Source organism: Chrysochloris asiatica, unplaced genomic scaffold, assembly GCF_000296735.1.
Source record: "Chrysochloris asiatica unplaced genomic scaffold, ChrAsi1.0 scaffold00053, whole genome shotgun sequence".
Taxonomy (NCBI): Eukaryota; Metazoa; Chordata; class Mammalia; order Afrosoricida; family Chrysochloridae; genus Chrysochloris; species Chrysochloris asiatica.
Window position 1 is genome coordinate 13,141,717 of NW_006408571.1, and position 6,296 is coordinate 13,148,012.

Consider the following 6,296-nt stretch of genomic DNA (forward strand, 5'->3'; position numbering starts at 1 on the left):
GTTTCCGAGGCTGTAAATCTTAACGGGAGCAGAAAGCTTCATCTTTCTCCTGTGGAACAGCTGGTAGTTTTGAACTGCTGACCTTGCGGTTCGCAGCCCAGTTCATAATCACTATGCTACCAGAGCTCCTTTCTGGTAGCATAGTGGTTACAACTTGGGCTGCAAACCTCAGGGTCAATAGTGCTCAGGTCAGGGCTGTCATTATTACCCAATTACACTGACGCTTCAAATCATGTGGTTTGGTCTGCACATATTAACTCTAAAAAGAACAAGCTGTTGTTTTCTTGCTGCCTGTGTTGTCAAAGTCACCAATTTTGTTAAATTTTATGGTGTTTTAGCTATAATATTGTGATGACTTATATTTGCAAACCTGTATCATAACTTTTTGAGATGAAGTAGTAATTAAAGGAAAAGAAGGAGAAAACATTAAAAAGACTTCCACTCAGTTACTTATAATGTTGTAACTAATAATGTAATTCAAAATAGAAAGATTTTACTAAGCAATTTTGTTGTGTTCATTATCATCTAAGAAATACTACATTTAAGCAATTTACAATGATTTTTATCATTTATTATTCTACTGTTAAAATTAATAATAAACATTACTAAGGATTCTATATGATCTGGTAGGGGATGGGAGGAGGTCTATGGGAGGAGTCAAGGGTGACAACCTGGTGATGCCACTGTTATGAGCTCTGGACCAGCCCTCAGGAGAGTAAGTGAACAAGCTCACTGTATTGTGTAAATGAACATAGCTCTGCTGATTTGGATAGGGGCCTATCCCTGGAATTGACTGTTGTTGTTGTTATTGTTAGGTGCCATCCATCGAGTCCGTAGCGACCTTATGCACAGCAGAGTGAAACACTGCCTGATCCTGGGCATGGATGGAATTGACTGTAAACAGTGCCATTTAACTCAGATTGCTACAACTATTTCCATTCTCATCAGAGGAAGCAGCACCCTCAAGTGGACACTTTGAGAAACCAATTCTGATCAAGAGTTTTTGCTTTTGCACATGATTTTGCACAGCCCTGGGATTATGAAACCAACGAGTTTTCTGTATATAGCTGTTTTGGGGGTTTTTTGTTCCATATATAGCTGCTGTGGTTTTTTTTTGGGGGGGGGAGGTTTTGTATATAGCTGTTTTGATTTATAAATGAAAATGTATATCCTTTTATGGATCTCCCAAGAAGCTGTCTGATTTGAAAAAACCACAGAAGAGAAGTTAAGAATCACTGAAAGCAGATGTTTTATTAACAGAAAATCCAGAAAGAAGATTTTAAAGCATATTTTGAATGAGACTTTGTTACTGTATCTTAACAGGTCGCTGTTTCTCATGGAGAATATGAGTGACTTGCATTGCTTACGAATGATAGAAAACTCTTTACCAGAAAGACAATTTCCAACAAGTTAAAATGTTACGTTCCAAATATGTAGCTAAGTTCTTATTTTCTCATCAAATAGACAATTGTTCCGTTGTTATTAATAGATAAATCTGTTTCTCACTGTGCCCACGAATTAAATGTGCCAGATTTGAAGAGTATGGTTTGCATGTAAAATACAAATCCCCTGTGCCCACATGTCTCCATCCAGCCCTGAATGGTGCCCCCCGCCCTGCTTGCTGGGGAGGCAGGAGTTGACTGCAGAGTGCTCTGGCCTCTCCAGGTGCCCAGCCTGGTGCCCTTGTCATAAGGAGGGCTCTCAGAGAGTGGACTTTGGGGCTGGAAAGATGCAGAGGTTGAGAAGAAAGAGTCAGTCTGATAGAAAGAGGTGGGGTGGGGTGAAGATGTGGAGGGGAGGGACACATCCCAAGGACCTGAGCTTCTGGGACCATGTTTGGTCTCTCTGGACCCCAGAGTCCCCAAGCTGTACCCTTACAGATCCATGTGGAAGGGACCTAGCTTCAGGGAGACCCAAGAAGATAAGTGAAAAGACTTGTTACAGATAATGTCCTCAACAAGTGAAGTTTGAGGTGCATGATGTTTCTTAGAGGTAAACACCTGTGGAGGAAGAAGTCAAACTGTGAGGCCCTGATGGCTGGCAAAAAGTTCTGAAGGAGTGGCCTGTGTGAGGCTGCAATGGCTGGGCCTCACTGTCCCCTCACCTTTGCTCTGACTAAGCAACCTGCTCCCTTCCTCCCCCCTGCTTTTCTGGGTAGGTCTCTCTCTGTCATAGAACAGAGACAGGTCCTAAAGGGACTCCTAGCTGTCAACTGTTTACTAACCACAGTTCTTGCAGCTGGAAGCAAGTTTTTCCTTGAAGGAAGACTGGGGTAACCTTCTTCACAGGAATTCAGTGGTCTGTCTGAGAGACCCACCAGTCAGAGATGGTGAGCATGTCCCCAAACAAAGGAATAGCTTGCTCAGGCACTCCCAATGGGGACAGATGGCTGGGTAGGACCTGGAAGGGGAGTGGGCCTCAGCCTCCCTCTGCTCCAAGTTGAGGCCGCCTTCAGCTGCTTCTAAGGTGGTTGTCTTGGGTCTCTCCCTCACTGGTGAAGACCAGGGGCCACGTTCCCATGGGAGTCATCAGTCACGGTTTTAGCACTCAGTGAACTCCCAGTGTGGTGATCTGGATAAGACCACACTACAGATAACCCACGCAGGGTGCTTGGGGAAGGGAGAGCAGGGGCAACCCAGAGACACATTACAGGAGGAGGTAGCCTCTGTGTCAGATTTGGAGACAAGAGAGGACTTCCAAAAGCAGAATTTGGAAGAGGATATTCAAGGCAGAGATATCAACATTAATGAAGGTTCAGAGGGTGTGTAGTGAAAGTTCAGCTTGAGTGAGCACAGAGATGAGGCTGGACTCAGGCAAGAATCACTTCTTGCACAGCTGCTCAGTAGGAGGAAGACAGCAGAGACAATGGCATTACAATAAGCGGTCACTGCCAGGGCAGGGAGGATCAATCAGTAGGAGGACTCAGAGAGTGGCCAGCCCCACTGAATGGAGATGGAGCTGATGGCTGGGAAAGACAGCTAGGAGAGCAGAGAGTTTGAGAGGAGAAGGCCGTCAATGCCAGTATACTAGAGCAAGCTGACAACAGGAAAATGAAGGAAGGAGCAGATTTGGTGGTTGGTGGTGACTGTGTGCCATTGAGTAGGTTCCAATGCATACTGACTCTGTACAGGGCTTCCGAAGCTATAAATCTTTATGGGCACAGAAAGCCTCATCATTCTCTCATGGAGCAGCTGGTAGATTCGAACTGCTGACCTTGAGGTTAGCAGCCCAAGTCATAATCTACTGCACTACCAGGGCTCCTTGTTGTTGTTAAGTGCTGTCGAGTCAGTCCTGACCCATATCTACCCTCATATGGTTTCTAAGGAGAAACTGGTGAGCTTGAACCGCTGACCTTGTAGTTCAAACTGACTTTGCAGTCCAGAGCATTAGCCCACAGCACCACACCAGGACTCCTTACAGGTGCTATATTTAGCAAATAAAAATTGTTGTTGTTGTTGTGAAGTGCTGTCAAGTCAGTTCCGACCCATAGTTACCCTGTAAAGAGCTTCCAAGGAGCAGCTAGTGAGCTTAAACTGCCGACCTTGCAGTTCAAACGGCTTTGCGTCTGGTGCTTTAACCCACAGTGCCACTGCAGAACTCCAAATAAAAATTAAAACCCTGCAAATAAAAACCCTGAATTCAGACTGCTGGATTCCAGAGCTGTGAGACAATAATGTCACCCATTTTGTAGGGCTTTCTTACAGCTGCACTTGGAGACTAGTACACTTCCTTATTAGAAAAACAACAACAATAAAAACAGTAACAACACAGCCTCCCTTCGAGCTAGAAATGGCTAACAAGTGGTGTACAACTTCAGGGACACAACCTTAAATGGAGGGAGAGTACTCGTCTCTGGTTTTCCTCCTTTCATCTGGCTGGGACATGAATGCAATGGCTGGAGCTATGGAAATCATCAGACTGCCCCATCTTTCTCCCAGGAGTGACTGGTGGGCTCACACCTTTTGATTAGCAGACAAGTGCTTAGCCACTGTACTACCAGAGCTCCTCACAGAAGTCAGACTGGACCATAAAGTGGCCTTAGGAAGGGAAACCACATATAAGAGAAGCACAAGATAGAAAAGCCTGGATTTCTAATGCTGTGGTGGCACCACACCTGCCTCTAGGCTTATACAGCAACAAGAAGTGAATGGAGGAGAGGCGGCAAGATGGCAAACTTGGTAAAAAGGTGTTACGGACTTTCTACACCAAAGTTAAGGAAAACCATCTGAAACAGATACAAATGATACTCCAGGAACTCTGAGCTTCAGAGTGAATGCTTACTGGGAGAAACAGCTGAGCAGATGTGGAGGAAAAAAAAAAAAAGAGGAGAGACTTCTGCCTTGTGTCCCTGGCCAGACAGGTACAACCATCTTGAGCTACAGTGAGTGACTTCAGAGACAAGAAAAAATATTGGTGTTGCAGAAACCTGTGGCTCACAGAGATAAAGGTGAAACATGTTTTTCTGGTTCTTCTCACTCCCCTGGTGGCCAGAGATGAGGCCAGCCCACACCCACATACATCCATCGGGGAGCTCCCCCTCTCCCAGCAGCACTGAACTTCAAGACAGATATTGGTGATTTTTGATGATGAATGCAACACCATTCCTCTTCAGTTTGTCATTCCTGACATAGTAAACCATGTGATTGTCAGATTCAAAATGGCCAATGCCAGTCCATTTCAGGTCACTAATGCCTGGGATATCTATGTTTATGTGTTCTATTTCATTTTTGACAACTTTCAATTTTCCTAGAGTCATACTTCCTATATTCCATGTTTCAGTTAGTAATGTATGTTTACACCTGTTTTTGCTTCATTTTGAGTTGTGCCCTACTAACAAATGATGGTTTCAAAGGCTTTACTCCATTTACATCATCACCGTCAACTCTACTTTGAGGAGGCAGCTCTTCCCCAGTCGCATTTTAAGTGTCTTCTATCCTGATCGGCTCATCTACCAGCACTATATCTGACAATACTCTGGTGTTCTTCAACATGTTTAAATAGTCAATATTCTGCTGCAGACAGTGTTACACTGTTATTCATAAGATTTTCAGTGACTAAATAGAAATAATCTTTCTCTCCTTTCTAGACTGTCTTTATCTGGACACTCAGCTGAAACCTGTCAACCATGGGTGACCCTGCTGGTATTTAAAATACCCGTAAATGGGTTCCAGAATCACAGCAACACGAAAGCCACCACAGTATGACAAACTGACAAATATTATACATAATAATACTATTATGTTTATGTTAAGAGAAGTCATCTTTCAGATATACATATTTCTTTTTATTGGTGTAATTAAATATTGATGATTATAATTATATGATGGCTGCATGATGTATCTAGGACTTGCCTCAAAATAACTTGTGTGGCACTGTGGGCTAATGTGTCAGACTGCAAAGTCATTTGAACCGCAAGTTTGGTGGTTCAAGCTCACCAGCTGCTCCTTGGAAACCCTATACAGGGTCACTATAGGTTGGAATTAACTCAACGGCACTTAACAACAACAACAATATAAATGAAAAGAGCTTAGCTATGAGTTGGTCATAGCTATGAGTTGAAGCTGAGTGATGAGTTGTTTACTAAACTAGTCTCTCTACTTTTGTATGTGTTTAAAATTGCATAGAAAATGTTTAAATGTCAGTCAGCTCACCTACGTTTTTGTGGTTAGTAAGTGATGAGCCCAAACCTGTTTGTCTTTAAAGTCTGTGTCCTTTGTAACTATGGTATTCTACCTCTTTCCAACTCCTCCAGGGCAGGAATTGTTCTTCCAGGACCTTCCTAAGTCAGGATGTCCCATTGGGAGGTTCTGTTTTAGGATGAGCTGTAACTTCCACCCCCTCATCCTATTCTTGTTGTCCCTGACCACTGCCAACTATTATGGATTAAATTGTGTCCTCTCAAAATGGTTGTTGTAATTGTTAGGGGCCATTGAGTTGCTTCTGACTCATAGTGACCCTATGCACAACAGAATGAAACACTGCCCGGTCTTGGGCCATCCTCACAATTTTTGCTACATTTGAACACTTTGCTGCTGCCAATGTGTCAGTCCATCTCCTTGGGGTCTTCCTCTTTTTCTCTGACACTCCATTTTACCAAGCATGATATTCTTCTCCAGGGACTGGTTCCTCCTGATAATATGTCCAGAGTATGAAAGACGGAATCTGGCCATCCAGGCTACCAAGGATATTCTGACTGTACTTCTTCCAACACAGATTGGTTTGTTCTTTTGGCAGTCCATGGTACTCTTAATATTCAGCTCCAACAACATCATCAATTCTTCTACGGTCTTCCTTAT